Source organism: Oncorhynchus clarkii, chromosome 5 (genome assembly GCF_045791955.1).
Source record: "Oncorhynchus clarkii lewisi isolate Uvic-CL-2024 chromosome 5, UVic_Ocla_1.0, whole genome shotgun sequence".
In the NCBI taxonomy this organism is placed as follows: Eukaryota; Metazoa; Chordata; class Actinopteri; order Salmoniformes; family Salmonidae; genus Oncorhynchus; species Oncorhynchus clarkii.
In genome coordinates this window covers 4,550,599-4,569,448 of record NC_092151.1, presented here as the reverse complement: position 1 = coordinate 4,569,448, position 18,850 = coordinate 4,550,599, and positions in this window count along the sequence as shown.

Below are 18,850 nucleotides of genomic sequence, written 5' to 3'. Positions count from 1 at the left end.
AGGACCCATAGGGAATAGGGACCAGGACCCATAGAGAACAGGGACCAGGACCCATAGGGAATAGGGACTAGGACCCATAGAGAATAGGGAACAGGACCAATAGGAAATAAGGACCAGTGCCCATAGGGAATAGGGACCAGGTCCCATAGGGAATAGGAACCAGGACACATAGGGAATAGGGACCAGGACACATAGGGAATAGGGACCAGGACACATAGGGAATAGGGACCAGGACACATAGGGAATAGCGACCAGGACCCGTAGAGAATAGGAAATAAGGATCAGTGCCCATAGGGAGTAGGGACCAGGTCCCATAGGGAATAGGGTGCCATTTGGGATGCAGAAACATCACAGCATGATGCTCTGTTAATGTATGTAGATCAACACATGAAGCATCCATACCTGTACATGACCAGCCTGAGTCTCTGGGAGATTCTTATTTGGGCGAAAGACTGTCCTCTCCTCAACTCTTACGTCCTCTCTTCTCCCTGACCCGAAAACCGATGTGTTTCTGAGTAGTCGAGCAGAGTGAAAACCGAAGTGTTTCTGAGTAGTCGAGCAGAGTGTCAATTCATTAGCAGCTGAATTGGCAGTCTTCCCTTCCTTTCATCAGGTAAAGTCATGTGTATTTTACCTGAGTCCTTCGCAGAAGAGTTTTGATATCTGCCACACCCCCTTTAAAATCAGCATGCAGATGTTTAAGGACATTATGCTACGTACCATTTTATCTGTAAAATGTCTGCCACTGCTAACTAAATGGCTTTTTTTTTTACAACTTTACACATATATTTGTAAAAGTAATTTGCCTGATGACGCACTAGTGAACAAAGAGAGTCTAATTTCATACAAAGCGCATTTGTTTCCCCATTTCCTCTCCTCGCCTCCTTTACTCGATTAACTTTGAACTTTGAAGGAGGCGAGGAGAGGACGGAGGAGTTATCATAACCAATTGAGAATCTCCCCCTTGATCTGTTAGTGCTGAGTTGCCAACTCTATTGATCTGTTAGTTCTGAGTTCCCAACTCTATTGATCTGTTAGTGCTGAGTTGCCAACTCTATTGATCTGTTAGTGCTGAGTTGCCAACTCTATTGATCTGTTAGTGCTGAGTTACCAACTCTATGGATCTGTTAGTGCTGAGTTGCCAACTCTATTGATCTGTTAGTGCTGATTTGCCAACTCTATTGATCTGTTAGTGCTGAGTTGCCAACTCTATTGATCTGTTAGTTTTGAGTTGCCAACTCTATTGATCTGTTAGTGCTGAGTTGCCAACTCTATTGATCTGTTAGTGCTGAGTTGCCAACTCTATTGCTGTACAGTGACAATGACATTCGATGAAGTTGCCAAAACAACACAAACAGATCTGGGCAGCAGGTAGCCTAGTGATTAGAGTGTTGGGTCAGTAACCAGCAGGTAGCCTAGTGATTAGAGTGTTGGGCCAGTAACCAGCAGGTAGCCTAGTGGTTAGAGTGTTGGGCCAGTAACCAGCAGGTAGCCTAGTGGTTAGAGTGTTGGGCCAGTAACCAGCAGGTAGCCTAGTGGTTAGAGTGTTGGGCCAGTAAACAGTGTTGGGCCAGTAACCAGCAGGTAGCCTAGTGCTTAGAGTGTTGGGCCAGTAACCAGCAGGTAGCCTAGTGGTTAGAGTGTTGGGCCAGTAACCAGCAGGCAGCCTAGTGGTTAGAGTGTTGGGCCAGTAACCAGCAGGTAGCCTAGTGCTTAGAGTGTTGGGCCAGTAACCAGCAGGTAGCCTAGTGGTTAGAGTGTTGGGCCAGTAACCAGTGTTGGGCCAGTAACCAGCAGGCAGCCTAGTGGTTAGAGTGTTGGGCCAGTAACCAGCAGGTAGCCTAGTGATTAGAGTGTTGGGTCAGTAACCAGCAGGTAGCCTAGTGATTAGAGTGTTGGGCCAGTAACCAGCAGGTAGCCTAGTGGTTAGAGTGTTGGGCCAGTAACCAGCAGGTAGCCTAGTGGTTAGAGTGTTGGGCCAGTAACCAGCAGGTAGCCTAGTGGTTAGAGTGTTGGGCCAGTAACCAGTGTTGGGCCAGTAACCAGCAGGTAGCCTAGTGCTTAGAGTGTTGGGCCAGTAACCAGCAGGTAGCCTAGTGGTTAGAGTGTTGGGCCAGTAACCAGCAGGTAGCCTAGTGGTTAGAGTGTTGGGCCAGTAACCAGCAGGTAGCCTAGTGCTTAGAGTGTTGGGCCAGTAACCAGTGTTGGGCCAGTAACCAGCAGGCAGCCTAGTGGTTAGAGTGTTGGGCCAGTAACCAGCAGGTAGCCTAGTGATTAGAGTGTTGGGCCAGTAATCAGCAGGTAGCCTAGTGATTAGAGCATTGGGCCAGTAACCAGCAGGTAGCCTAGTGGTTAGAGCGTTGGGCCAGTAACCAGCAGGTAGCCTAGTGGTTAGAGTGTTGGGCCAGTAACCAGCAGGTAGCCTAGTGGTTAGAGTGTTGGGCCAGTAACTAGCAGGTAGCCTAGTGGTTAGAGTGTTGGGCCAGTAACCAGCAGGTAGCCTAGTGGTTAGAGTGTTGGGCCAGTAACTAGCAGGTAGCCTAGTGGTTAGAGTGTTGGGCCAGTAACCAGCAGGTAGCCTAGTGGTTAGAGTGTTGGGCCAGTAACTAGCAGGTAGCCTAGTGGTTAGAGTGTTGGGCCAGTAAACCAAAACAGTCGCTGGTTTAAATCCCATAGCCAGCAAGGTAGAAAAATCTGCTGTTCTGCCCTTGATTCATGATCAGTTAAAACCCCCCAACAACAACTGCTCACTGACGCCGAAGATGTGGACGTCGAATAAGGCTCCCCCCCCCCCCACACACACACCTCTCTGATTTTAAATGTAGAAGACTCATTTCGGTGGTAATTCATTCAGTTGTGCGACTCACTAGGTATTTAATACATTACCAATGGGCTCCAGTCCACTCCAACGTCATAACAACTGACTCGCAATACATGTGTGTGTGAGTTAGGGTTTAGGTGTTCAGGAAAATAGGATTTTGAACGGGATTGAATTGTGGCCCCCCCACTCCCCCCCCCCCCCACAGGGTTAGTTATACAAGACTGTGTGTGTGTGTGTGTGTGTGCGTGTGCGTGTGCGTGCGTGTGCGTGTTATGACGCAGTGGGTGAATCTGTAAAAGAGCATGTCCATAATCCACACACAGCACTCTGCTGTGGGGTCGATGTCGAGCTGTCTCTGACCTGGAACCCGAAAGCAGAGCTACGGGCAGGGTCAAAGGGTCAAACGGTCGTGGCTGTCATGATTGCTCTGAACTAGCGCTCCTCATATACTGTAATGATCGTGATAACAGGGATTGGGCTTCACATGGGGTAGACATGAGGTAGACATGAGGTAGACATGAGGTAGACATGAGGTAGACATGGGTAGACATGGGGTGGACATGAGGTAGACATGAGGTAGACATGAGGTAGACATGAGGTAGACATGGGGTAGACATGGGGTAGACATGAGGTAGAACTGCCTTTTACTCAGGGCCAGAAGCTAGGATATGCATATAATTGGTAGTATTGGATATAAAACACTCTGAAGTTTCTAAGACTGTTAAAATAATGTCTGTGATATGGCAGGCGAGAATCAATCTGAATTTTTGTTGTTGTTGAGGTCACCACTCATTGAAATGGCTGTCTATGGGAATACCTCCCAGATTGCAGTTTCTAGGGCTTCCACTAGATGTCAACAGTCTTTAGAAAGAGTTACAGGCTTGTTTTTTTTTTTAAATGAGCTAGAATTTGTAGTTTTTCTAGGTGGCTCCCATTTTGACTGTAGTGTTGTGGCGCGCGTGGATGAGGGCGGGCACTTCCTTATTTATCTCCGGTAGTGAACATACTATTCTCCGTCTACTAAACTGACTTTTTTTGGGATATAAAGAAGGACTTTATCGAACAAAACAACCATTTATTATGTAGCTGGGACCCCTTATGTGTTAAGTCCTAGTTAAAAACTCATAATGGGTTATGGGTTATGTCCTAGTTAAAAAGTCATAATGGGTTATGGGTTAAGTCCTAGTTAAAAAGTCATAATGGGTTATGGGTTATGTCCTAGTTAAAAAGTCATAATGGGTTATGGGTTATGTCCTAGTTAAAAAGTCATAATGGGTTATGTGTTAAGTCCTAGTTAAAAACTCATAATGGGTTATGTGTTAAGTCCTAGTTAAAAACTCATAATGGGTTATGTGTTAAGTCCTAGTTAAAAACTCATAATGGGTTATGGGTTAAGTTAATAAATAAATAAACCCAAAACACTTGATATTCAGCTCCCATTACCTCCCTCACCTCCCATCAACTCCCATAACCTCCCATCACCTCCCATTACCTCCCATTACCTCCCATCACCTCCCAATATCACCCATCATCTCTCATCATTTTCCTTTACCTCCCATCACCTCCCATCACCTTCCATCACATCCCATTTTCTCCCATCTCCTCCCATCACCTCCCATCACCTTCCATCACATCCCATGACCTCCCATCACCTCCCATTACCTCCCATCACCTCCCATCACCTCCCATCACCTCCCTCACCTCCCATCACCTCCTATTACCTCCCATCACCTCCCATCACCTCCCTCACCTCCCATCACCTCCCATCACCTTCCATCACCTCCCATTACCTCCCATCACCTCCCATTACCTCCCATCACCTCCCTCACCTCCCATCACCTCCTATTACCTCCCATCACCTCCCATTAACTCCTATCACCTCCCATTACCTCCCATTAACTCCCATCACCTCCCATTACCTCCCATCACCTCCCATTTTCTCCCATCACCTCCCATCACCTCCCATTACCTCCCATCACCTCCCATTATCTCCCATCACCTCCCATCTCCTCCCATTACCTCCCATCACCTCCCATTATCTCCCATCACCTCCCATCTCCTCCCATCACCTCCCATCACCTCCCATTACCTCCCATCACCTCCCATTATCTCCCATCACCTCCCATTACCTCCCATCACCTCCCATCACCTCCCATCTCCTCCCATCACCTCCCATCACCTCCCATTACCTCCCATCACCTCCCATCACCTCCCATCACCTCCCATCACCTCACATCACCTCCCATCACCTCCCATTACCTCCCATCAGCTCCCATTACCTCCCTCACCTCCCAAACCTCCCATTACCTCCCATCACCTCCCATCACCTCCCAATACCTCCCAATACCTCCCTCACCTCCCATTACCTCCCAATACCTCCATCACCTCCCATTACCTCCCTCACCTCCCATTACCTCCCATCACCTCCCATCACCTCCCTCACCTCCCATTACCTCCCAACACCTCCCTTACCTCCCATTAACTTCCATTACCTCCAATCACATCCCTCATCTCCCATCATCTCCCTCACCCCCCATTACCTCCCACATCCCTCACCTCCCATTACCTCCCTCACCTCCCATTTTCTCCCTTACCTCCCATTTCTCCCATTACCTTCCTCACTTCCCATTTGCTCCCTCACCTCCGTCACCTCCTATCACCTCCCACACCTTGCAAGCACCATGCTCTACCAACTGAGCTACAAGGATCCATATCAACTGAGACGTTGGTGTCTGACAGCTATCTGACTGAGACGTTGGTGTCTGACAGCTATCTGACTGAGACGTTGGTGTCTGACAGCTATCTGACTGAGACGTTGGTGTCTGACAGCTATCTGACTAAGCTAAGCTAACTCCTTCGCTAGATAGATCTTGTAATAATGCTCAGTTAGTCCTAACTGTTGGCTAACTTAGCTAAGCTAAATGTTGTGTTCAGCTCTCCTGGAAGCTAAGCTAAGCCTTCCGTCTATCTAAGGCTCAGTCAATCAGTCCTCTCAGTCTCAAACTGTGGGTGGATGATTTGAGAGAGGGATGGATTTAAAGCCAAACATAAATCGTTTTTACGAGCCTCCCCTCTCCTTCCTTGCTGTCTCTGTCTCCACTAGTGGAGTGTCCTGTCACAGCATATGTCTGGGCTCTGCTGCTACAGTAGCATATTAATCAGTTCAATTTATCAGACATTATGCCTTCATCGCTGCCTTCATCGCTCTGTTCTACTGTATCTATCCAATTCACTGGAGGAAAAGGGCTCATATCAGGGGATATCTTTACATGACATGTTTTTCATATTCTACAGAATATAGACCATGTCCAATGCATATTTGGAGTTTTGTGGATATGCATCATATCCTGACATTCTGAATCCACTTGTGTCTTTTAGACAAACAGTACCAGTCAAGAGTTTTGGACACACCTTCTCAGTTCAGGGTTTTTCTTTATTTTTTACTATTTTCTACATTGTAGAATAATAGTGAAGACATCGTATCTATGAAATAACACATATGGAATCATGTAGTAACCCCAAAAAAGTGTTACAATAAATATAAATATGTTTTATATTTGAGATTCTTCAAAGTAGCCTTGGTGACAGCTTTGCTAACTCTTGGCATTCTCTCAACCAGCTTTATTAGGTAACCACCTGGAATACATTTCAATTAACAGGGGTGCTAAAGTGTTAAACAAACCACTCTTGGCATTCTCTCAATATACCTCCATCACTGTTATATCTTTTGATTAAACACAATATTTTCCAAATCTGACACATAAAGACACTTACATGCTTCATAAATGCGCTGAGGCTTACAGAGCCTGAGCCTGAGACTTACAGAGCCTGAGACTTACAGAGCCTGAGACTTACAGAGCCTGAGACTTACAGAGCCTGAGACTTACAGAGCCTGAGGCTTACAGAGCCTGAGGCTTACAGAGCCTGAGGCTTACAGCGCCTGAGGCTTACAGAGCCTGAGACTTACAGAGCCTGAGGATTACAGAGCCTGAGACTTACAGAGCCTGAGGATTACAGAGCCTGAGACTTACAGAGCCTGAGACTTACAGAGCCTGAGACTTACAGAGCCTGAGGATTACAGAGCCTGAGACTTACAGAGCCTGAGGATTACAGAGCCTGAGACTTACAGAGCCTGAGACTTACAGAGCCTGAGACTTACAGAGCCTGAGGATTACAGAGCCTGAGACTTACAGAGCCTGAGGATTACAGAGCCTGAGACTTACAGAGCCTGAGGATTACAGAGCCTGAGACTTACAGAGCCTGAGACTTACAGAGCCTGAGACTTACAGAGCCTGAGGCTTACAGAAATAGCTGTTGTCGGCTTCAAACAAAGGAAGTCAAGGAATCCCGCCGTGAAAGCAACTACTACCATGTTGTCCACACAAGACAACCAAGGTGACTAAGGTAACTAACGCAAAGAATACAGCTCAAGTGGCAATGCAAAAATCGAAGGGAAAAAAGCCACTCTGATTCAAGATGAGTAGGGGGTGGGTGGAGACTTAGCTAACAATGCAGACTGGACAGGTGGCTTCAATGGAGCAATGAATCAGCAACGGAGAAGAAAAAACACTCACATTGTCTAACACGCCTAAAGAAAATGGAAATGGAGCTGGAGGCACTGAAAAAGAAAAAAAAACAGCACCGGAAAATAGAAGTAGAAAATTCAAACTGAAAATCCAAGGCCCTGGAAGAAGGCCCGAGAAGGAAAATATCTTCAACCTGTCTGGTTCCAGTGTCCCTGCGACACATTGAAGTACAACTTGTGGATAGGTCTCCAAGTGGCTGCCTGGCACCAGGCCGGGCAATGTCTGGGCAAGACTTCTGTAACACCAAGACAAACTGCACATACAGTACGACCACTCTCTCGGGATATCTTTCATCTGACCTTTGAAAATACATAAAAAACAGAGGAGCTACTTCATGAACAATGTCTTGAGAAATCACGTCGTTCAGGATGGATTCCTCTTCCCGGGGCGAAGCCGATGGTGGGAAGTCTCCTTCATGTCTGAAGCCACTGAATTCCTAGCAGAGAATAACCTCACCAGAAAAGACACCGGTCCACCGGTCCACGGTCCATGCCCGGTGTTCAGAAACAAAACAATGGATAGAATTGTAAGACTCTGTCCGACTACCAACAAATAAGCAAAGTTATTATTAAGTAAATAATTCTGCTCAATATGAGAAGTGGGGAGCCTAGAGGGCATCTGTATGTTAGTCCCTCTGTTCAGGAAGTCCATTATGTGGCCTACTGAAAGAAGTTTGATGCTACATGACGGATTTGATTAGTCCACTATTACCCCAGATGTACTCTTAAGGAGCCTGCCATTACTCCTTATCTTGTTATGGCTGGGGGCAGTATTGAGTAGCTTGGATGAATAAGGTACCCAGAGTAAACTGTCTGCTACTCAGGCCCAGTTGCTAATATATGCATATTATTAGTATATTTGGATAGAAAACACTCTGACGTTTCTAAAACTGTTTGAATGATGTCTGTGAGTAAAACAGAACTCATATGGCAGGCAAAAACCTGAGAAACAGGAAGTGGGAAATCTGAGGTTTGTAGTTTTTCAACTCATTCCCTGTCAAAGGCACAGTGTCTATGGGGCCAAATTGCACTTCCTAAGGCTTCCACTAGATGTCAACAGTCTTTAGAACCTTGTTTGATGCTTCTACTGTAAAGGAGGGGGGAATGAGGGCTCTTTGAGTCAGTGGTCTGGCAGAGTGCCACGAGCTGACCATGCGCGTTCACGTGATAGTTAGCTTGAGTTCCATTGCATTTCTGAAGACAAAGGAATTCTCCGGTTGGAACATTATTGAAGATTTATTTAAAAACATCCTAACGATTGATTCTATACATCGTTTGACATGTTTCTACGGACTGTAACGGAACTTTTTGACTTTTCGTCTGCTCCTAGTGATCGCGCGTCATGAATTTGGATTACTGGGCTAAACGCGCGAACAAAAAGGAGGTATTTGGACATAAATTATGGACATTATCGAACAAAACAAACATTTATTGTGGAACTGGGATTCCTGGGAGTGCATTCTGGTGAAGATCATCAAATGTAAGTGAATATTTATCATGCTATTTCTGACTTCTGTTGACTACACAACATGCAGGATATCTGTTTGGGTTGTTTTGTTGTCTGAGCAATGTACTCAGATTATTGCATGGTGTGCTTTTTCGGTAAAGCTTTTTTGAAATCTGACACAGCGGTTGCATTAAGGAGAAGTGAATCTATAATTCCGTGCATAATAGTTGTGTCTTTTATCAATGTTTATTATGAGTATTTCTGTAAATTGATGTGGCTATTTATAATATTGGCTCTATGACAGGTTACATTATGTTGGCTCTATGTCAGGTTACATTATGTTGGCTCTATGTCAGATTACATTATGTTGGCTCTATGTCAGATTACACAGGTTACATTATGTTGGCTCTATATCAGATTACATTACGTTGGCTCTATGTCAGATTACACAGGTTACATTATGTTGGCTCTATGTCAGGTTACATTATGTTGGCTCTATGTCAGATTACATTACGTTGGCTCTATGTCAGATTACACAGGTTACATTATGTTGGCTCTATATCAGGTTACATTACGTTGACTCTATGTCAGGTTACATTACGTTGGCTCTATGTCAGGTTACATTATGTTGGCTCTATGTCAGATTACACAGGTTACATTATGTTGGCTCTATGACAGGTTACATTATGTTGGTTCTATGTCAGGTTACATTACGTTGGCTCTATGTCAGGTTACACAGGTTACATTACATTGGCTCTATGTCAGGTTACACAGGTTACATTACGTTGGCTCTATGTCAGTTTACATTATGTTGGTTCTATGACAGGTTACATTATGTTGGTTCTATGTAAGTTTACATGATGTTGGCTCTATGACAGGTTACATTATGTTGGCTCCATGTCAGGTTACATTACGTTGGCTCTATGTCAGGTTACATTACGTTGGCTCTATGTCAGGTTACATTATGTTGGCTCTATGTCAGGTTACACAGGTTACATTAAGTTGGCTCTATGTCAGGTTACACAGGTTACATTACGTTGGCTCTATGTCAGGTTGCATTATGTTGGCTCTATGTCAGGTTATATTATGTTGGCGCTATGTCAGGTAACATTATGTTGGCTCTATGTCAGGTTACATTATGTTGGCTCTATGTCAGGTTACATTACGTTGGCTCTATGTCAGGTTACATTACGTTGGCACTATGTCAGGTTACATTATGTTGGCTCTATGTCAGGTTACATTATGTTGGCTCTATGTCAGGTTACATTACGTTGTCTCTATGTCAGGTTACAGTACGTTGGCTCTATGTCAGGTTACATTATGTTGGCTCTATGTCAGGTTACACAGGTTACATTACGTTGGCTCTATGTCAGGTTACACAGGTTACATTACGTTGGCTCTATGTCAGGTTACACAGGTTACGTTACATTGGCTCTATGTCAGGTTGCATTATGTTGGCTCTGTGTCAGGTTACATTACGTTGGCTCTATGTCAGGTTACATTACGTTGGCTCTATGTCAGGTTACATTATGTTGGCTCTAAGCCTACTGATCAAAATACCCTCCAAGATACCTTCTGTTTATATGACTATTTCCCAGTGAAAAGGGTGAAGAGAGGAGGATGAAACCACTTATGTCCCAGAGCTATCATGGACTGCACAATGACTTAAATGCATTCCCGCTCCTCTCCTCGCAGCCTCTCTCTGCTCCGCTCCTCTCCACTCCTCTCCTCTCCTCTCCTCTCAGCCCCTCTCTGCTCCTCTCCGGTCCTCTCTGCTCCTCTCCTCTCAGCCTCTCTCCTCTCCTTTCCTCTCAGCCTCCCTCTGCTCCTCTCCGCTCTCTGCTCCTCTCCGCTCCTCTCCTCTCCTCTCCTCTCAGCCTCTCTCTGCTCCTCTCCGCTCCTCTCAGCTCCTCTCCGCTCCTCTCCTCTCAGCCTCTCTCTGCTCCTCTCCTCTCCTCTCCTCTCAGCCTCTCTCTGCTCCTCTCCGCTCCTCTCCTCTCCTCTCAGCCTCTCTCTGCTCCGCCCCTCTCAGCTCCTCTCCACTCCACTCTTCTCCTTTCAGCTCCTGTCCTCTCAGCTCCTCTCCGCTCCTCTCAGCTCCTCTCCGCTCCCCTCCACTCCTCTCAGCTCCTCTCCACCTCACTCTTCTCCTTTCAGCTCCTGTCCTCTCAGCTCCTCTCCTCTCCGCTCCTGTGGTCTGTTGATATCCAAACTACCTGCCCTCCAGGACACCTACACCACCCGATGTCACAGGAAGGCCATAAAGATCATCAAGGACATCAACCACCCGAGCCACTGCCTGTTCACCCCGCTATCATCCAGAAGGCGAGGTCAGTACAGGTGCATCAAAGCTGGGACCGAGAGACTGAAAAACAGCTTCTATCTCAAGGCTATCAGACTGTTAAACAGCCACCACTAACATTGAGTGGCTGCTGCCAACACACTGACACTGACTCAACTCCAGCCACTTTAATAATGGGAATTGATGGGAAATGATGTAAATATATCACTAGCCACTTTAAACAATGCTACCTTATATAATGTTACTTACCCTACATTATTCATCTCATAGGCATACGTATATACTGTACTCTATATCATCGACTGTATCCTTATGTAATACATGTATCACTAGCCACTTTAACTATGCCACTTTGTTTACATACTCATCTCATATGTATATACTGTACTCGATACAATCTACTGTATCTGCCTATGCTGCTCTGTACCATCACTCATTCATATATCCTTATGTACATATTCTTTATCCCCTCACACTGTGTACAAGACAGTAGTTTTGGAATTGTTAGTTAGATTACTTGTTGGTTATTACTGCATTGTCGGAACTAGAAGCACAAGCATTTCGCTACACTCGCATTAACATCTGCTAACCATGTGTATGTGACAAATAAAATTTGATTTGATTTGATTTGATTTGATTTATCCCTCTAGTGGTGTGGGGGGCTATACTCAGCCTGGTCTCAGGGTAGTAAGTTGGTGGTCTGTTGATATCACTCTAGTGGTGTGGGGGCTATACTCAGCCTGGTCTCAGGGTAGTAAATTGGTGGTCTGTTGATATCCCTCTAGTGGTGTGGGGGCTGTGCTTTGGCAAAGTGGGTAGGGTAACATATCCTCAGTCTCCAGTATCTATGCTGCAATATTCTATGTGCTGGGGAGCTAGGGTCAGCCTGTTATATCTGGTGTGATTCTCCTGTCTTATCTGATGTCCTGTGTTAATTTAAGTATGCTCCCTCTAATTCTCTCTCTCTCCCTCCCCTTCTGGAGGACCTGAGCCCTAGGATCATGCCTCAAGACTACCTGGCCTGATGACTCCTGGCTGTCCTCAGTCCACCTGGTCATGCTGCTGCTCCAGTTTCAACTGTTCTGCCTGTGGCTGTTGATGACCTCTGACGTGCTATCTGCTCTCCCTCTCTCTCTCTCTCTCTCTCTCTCTCTCTTTCTCTCTCTCTCTCTCTCTCTCTCTCTCTCTCTCTCCCGCACCTGCTGTCTAGACCTCTGAATGCTCGGCTATGAAAAGCTAACTGACCTTTACTCCTGAGGTGCTGACCTGTTGCACTACTGATTATTATTTGACCCTGTTGGACAACTATGAACATTTGAACATCTTGGCCCATGTTCTGTTATAATCTCCACCCGGCACAGCCAGAAGAGGACTGGCCACCCTTCAGAGCCTGGTTCCTCTCTAGGTTTCTTCCTAGGTTCCTGTCTTTCTAGGAAACCTTCCTTGTCACCGTGCTTCTACACCTGCATTGCTTGCTGTTTGGGGTTTTAGGCTGGGTTTCTGTACAGCACTTTGAGACATCAGCTGATGTATGAAGGGCTATATAAATACATTTGATGGATTGTTCTCTGATCCTCTCCTAACTCCACCAAGATATGAGTTCAGAAGATCATTGTAAGTACAAATCCTTGCGACATGGGGCAGTGCATTATCATGCTGGAACATGAGGTGATGAATTGCACGACAATGGGCCTAAGGATCTCATGACGGTATCTCTGCACATTTAAATTGTCATTGATAAAATGCAATTGTGTTCGTTGTCCATAGCTTATTGCCTGCCCATACCATCACCCCACAGCCACCATGGGGCACTCTGTTCACAACGCTGAAGTCAGCAAACCGCTCACTCACACGACGCCATACACGTGGTTTGTGGTTGTGAGGCTGGTTGGACGTACTGCCAAATTCTCTAAAATTATGTTGGCGGTGGTTTATGGTAGAGAAAAGAACATTAAGTTCTCTGGCAACAGCTCCCTAAATACTTGAGACATTTTGTGTGACAAAATGGCACATTTTAGAGTGGCCTATGTAGTGATCATGATGTTTAATCAGGTTCTTGATTGACCACATATGTCAGGTGGATGGATTGCCTTGGCAAAGGAGAAATGCTCACTAACAAGGATGTAAACAAATTTGTGCAAAACATTTTTGTGCGAATGAACCATTTCGGGTATCTTTTATTTCAGCTCATGAAACATGGGACCATGTTGTGTTTATATTTTTGATCAGTATATATACTACAGCCATGTTTGCTCAAAGAAAGGGAACGCTGAATGCTGAAGCACGTAGTGAGTAAAAATGGTCTGTCCTCGATTGCAACACTCACTACCGAGTTCCAAACTGCCTCTGGAAGCAACGTCAGCACAAGAACTGTTCAGGAGCTTAATGAAGTGGGTTTCCATTTCCGAGCAGCCCCACACAAGCATCAGCTGGAGTGGTGTAAAGCTCGCCGCTATTGTACTCTGGAGCAGTGGAAACTCGTTCCCTGGAGTGATTAATCGAGCTTCACCAACTGGCAGTCCAAGGACAAATTTGGGTTTGGCGGCTGCCTCAATGCATAGTGTAAACTGTAAAGTTTGGTGGTGGAGAAATAATGGTCTGGGGCTGTTTTTCATGGTTCGGGTTAGGCTCCTTAGTTTCAGTGAATAGAAATGTTCATTCTACATTTTACAATGACATTCTAGAAGATTCTGTGCTTCCAACTTTGTGGCAACAGTTTGAGGAAAGCCATTTCCTGTTTCAGAATGACTACACAAACAAGGTCCATACAGAAATGGTTGGTTGAGATTAGCGTGGAAGAACTTGACTTGCCTGCACAAAGCCCTGACTTCAACCCCATCGAACACCTTTGAGATGAACTGAAACGCCGACTGTGAGCCAGGCCTAATCGCCCAACATCAGTGCCCGACCTCACTAATGCTCTTGTGGCTGAATGGAAGCAAGTCCCCGCAGCAATGTTCCAACATCTAGTGGAAAGCCTTCCCAGAAGAGTAGAGGCTGTTATAGCAGCAATGTTCCAACATCTAGTGGAAAGCCTTCCCAGAAGAGTGGAGGCTGTTATAGCAGCAAAGGGAGGGACCAACTCCATATTTATTCCCATGGCTTTGGAATGAAATGTTCGACAAGCAGGTGTCAACATACTTTTGGTCATGTGGTGTATATCTGGAAGTAATCTGATATTGTAGACCATGACATGTATAAGACATATTTATGAAATATGATTTTACCATCATTCTACAGTGTCTTTTCTCATAAAATTCCTAAGGACTTTATTGGCGCTTTAAAGGAAATGGTGATTAAATCTGGCAAAATTGTGCAAGACAGATAATGATGGGTTTGTTAATACGACATTGCCAAGTCTAAATTAATGCTCTTCTTCAAAACTATGCCAACCAAAATTCTAACAAGACACTAAACATTGACTGCCCACTCTTCCGTAGGAGACTTCACTATATCTATTGATGACAGTAAATCATTATTAGGGATAGTACATCATTACCAGAAGAACAACTGGAGAATAACAGGATAAGTTAGTAACCATGTTCCCCGGACTCCCTGTTGAAACAAAAGGTGGTCCTGTCCTGCACAGTACCCCAACTTCTAGACATGCAGCTAATGAACCAGACTTAGGTTGGTAGCCTGCTAACCATGCAGCTAATGAACCAGACTTAGGTTGGTAGCCTGCTAACCATGCAGCTAATGAACCAGGCTTATCCTGCTAGACATGCAGCCAATGATCCAGACTTATCCTGCTAACCATGCAGCTAATGAATCAGGCTTATCCTGCTAGCCATGCAGCCAATGAACCAGACTTATCCTGCTAACCATGCAGCTAATGAACCAGACTCAGCCTGGTAGCCTGCTAACCATGCAGCTAATGAACCAGGCTTATCCTGCTAGCCATGCAGCCAATGAACCAGACTTATCCTGCTAGCCATGCAGCCAATGAACCAGACTTAGCATGTTAGCCCCGCTAGCCATGCAGCTCATGAACCAGACCTATCCTGCTAGCCATGCATCCAATGAACAAGACTTAGGCTGGTAGCCTGCTAGCAATGTAGCTAATTAATCAGACTTAGCCTGTTAGCCCGCTAGCTATGCAGCTAATGAACCAAACTTAGCCTCTTAGCCCGCTAGCCATGTAACTAATGAACCAGAATTAGCCTGTTAGCCATGATGCGGTAAAAAAATGAACAAGTATTTTTATGTTAGCCATGACGTAGCTATTGAATGAACAAGTCTTAGCCTGTTAGCCTGTTAGCTTGTTAGCCTGTTAGCCATGATGCAGCAATTAAATTAACAAGTCTTAGCCTGTTAGCTATTAATTGAACAAATCTTAGCCTGTTAGCCATGATGCAGCAATTAAATGAACAAGGCTTAGCCTGTTAGCCTGTTAGCCATGATGCAGTAATTAAATGAACAAGTCTTAGCCTGTTAGCCTGTTAGCCATGATGCAGCTATTAAATTAACAGCCTGGACTTGTTTATCAGATTTTTATTATTCCCACTGATTGTGAGTGTGTGTGTGTGTGTGTGTGTGTGTGAGTGTGTGAGTGTGTGTGTGTGTGTGTGTGTGTGTGTGCGCACATGACCCAGAAAGGAGATTATTGATCACACCGTAGCTACTAGTAATAAATACAGGCTAATGCCTGAACAGGCCTAGAGGGTCCCTGGTATTAATGTAGTGCACTACATAGGGAATAGAGTGCCATTTGGGACACAAGCTATGAGAGGAGCATGTAGGGATGAGTAGGGGAAGTCTATCTGACCTAATGTGATTTTCTGGATTTTTTTTCTTCTCATTTTGTCTGTCATAATTGAAGTGTACCTATGATGGAAATTACAGGCCTCTCTCATCTTTTTAAGTGGGAGAACTTGCACAATTGGTGGCTGACTAAATACTTTTTTTGCCCCACTGTATATAGGGTAACTAGCCATAAGTACATAAAACGCTAATGGCATGAAGTATATGCTACGAGCTAACTGTTAGCCTATATAAACAAGGAGAAGGGAGCATCCATCAATTTAATGACAGACAGCGGTTGACAGTATTGGTACAAAATGTTATGTACAGGTATGTTAACATACTACATATATTTTGCTGTTACGTTCAAGCGTCAGCATGAGTGACATAATTTACACAGTGTATATAGACTTTATTATTTTTTTTTTCTATTGTGTTGTTGACTGTACACTTGTGTTACTCCATGTGTAACTCTGTTGTTGTTGTTTCTGTCGCACTGCTTTGCTTTATCTTGGCCAGGTCACAGTTGTAAATGAGAACTTGTTCTCAACTGGTCTACCTGGTTAAATAAAGGTGTTCTCAACTAGTCTACCTGGTTAAATAAAGGTGTTCTCAACTAGTCTACCTGGTTAAATAAAGGTGTTCTCAACTAGTCTACCTGGTTAAATAAAGGTGTTCTCAACTGGTCTACCTGGTTAAATAAAGGTGTTCTCAACTAGTCTACCTGGTTAAATAAAGGTGTTCTCAACTGGTCTACCTGGTTAAATAAAGGTGTTCTCAACTGGTCTACCTGGTTAAATAAAGGTGTTCTCAACTAGCCTACCTGGTTAAATAAAGGTGTTCTCAACTAGTCTACCTGGTTAAATAAAGGTGTTCTCAACTAGCCTACCTGGTTAAATAAAGGTGTTCTCAACTAGTCTACCTGGTTAAATAAAGGTGTTCTCAACTAGTCTACCTGGTTAAATAAAGGTGTTCTCAACTAGTCTACCTGGTTAAATAAAGGTGTTCTCAACTAGTCTACCTGGTTAAATAAAGGTGTTCTCCACTAGTCTACCTGGTTAAATAAAGGTGTTCTCAACTAGCCTACCTGGTTAAATAAAGGTGTTCTCAACTAGCCTACCTGGTTAAATAAAGGTGTTCTCAACTAGCCTACCTGGTTAAATAAAGGTGTTCTCAACTAGCCTACCTGGTTAAATAAAGGTGTTCTCAACTAGCCTACCTGGTTAAATAAAGGTGTTCTCAACTAGCCTACCTGGTTAAATAAAGGTGTTCTCAACTAGCCTACCTGGTTAAATAAAGGTTAAATAAAATAAATAAAAAACTGTTTAAATATAACTATATTTGACTAACAGCTACGACTTGAGTTTCCCTTCATCATTCTGTAATATTCTGAGGACAGCCTGTCATGCAGGTTTCTGTTGTTTTTTTTAATCATCAGAACTCTCTTCAACCTGTCTTGATTTTTGTCCTGCTCTGTTAATCCATCTTCATTGCCCTGCGTCAGGGTGACAGCAAACATATGGAAACTGACAGTCACCTTCAAGTCGTCTGTTCAGGAGAAAGACAGGCCTTGACTTGCTACGGGATGTTATCACCCAGCGTTGTAAATGCCACCCTAATTCCACATAATAAGTGCACTACTTTTTTGACCAGGAACCATAGAGATCTGGTCAAAAGTAGTGTACTACATAGGGACTAGGGAGCCATTTGGGACGTAAGGACCTATTCTGTTTAGAGACGAGACGGCTTTGCTTCAGGTTTTCCCTCAGTCTTCATTATAGTGACAGATAAAGACGCCAAACATAAGGACAAGAGACATTTTGTATCAAAACTGTATTTATCAAACAAACAAAAAAAAGAATACACCATTGAAATAACATTTCTATATATATAGATATATATATATATATATATATATATATATATATAAAAAAGAAGAACAGTGGAACTGCTTGCTCTACAGTGCATTACAAAACCAGCAATTGTATACAACGTTGTGGGTAGAAACAGCCAGGAGAAGAAGAAGACGTTTTCTTACTCTATATAATAATAAGGTGTGTAAAAATGTCTCGTTTCCTCATTCTTCACTTCAAATGAACAAAAAAAAAAAATGTACACTTTAATATTGCAATCTCTAAATCTAATTTGGTTAACAATTCTAAAATTGGAAATATTTTAAGGATTCATTTAATATACATGTACTTAGGGACTTTCTTTTTGGATATTTCACCTTCCCAACAGTCATCAGAGTGTTCAGTGGGTAAAAACTCGGATCCTTGTATTATAACTAGTACTGTTGTATACACAAACACGTAACAGTTAGGAACCACCATCTATCTATCTATCACCTCAGCCTGCTATCTGTCTCTAACTATACCTGCTCTCACTGTCACCTCAGTCTTCACCTCACCTCACCTCAGTCTCCACCTCACCTCAGCCTGCTATCTGTCTCTAACTATACCTGCTCTCACTGTCACCTCAGTCTCCACCTCACCTCACCTCAGTCTCCACCTCACCTCAGCCTGCTATCTGTCTCTAACTATACCTGCTCTCACTGTCACCTCAGTCTCCACCTCACCTCACCTCAGTCTCCACCTCACCTCAGCCCAGCCTGCTATCTGTCTCTAACTCTACCTGTATTGTAGGTCTATAAAACATGTAGAATACAGGTATATTCATGACAGTAAATTGCAGCACCACCCAACTCACCTGGGTCTGGGTTATACCCATGGTTTATACCCATAGCATATCATCCATAAGAGGTTATAACCATAGCATATCATGTAGAACAGGTTATACCCATAGCATATCATCCATAAGAGGTTATAACCATAGCATATCATGTAGAACAGGTTATACCCATAGCATATCATCCATAAGAGGTTATAACCATAGCATATCATGTAGAACAGGTTATACCCATAGCATATCATCCATAAGAGGCTATAACCA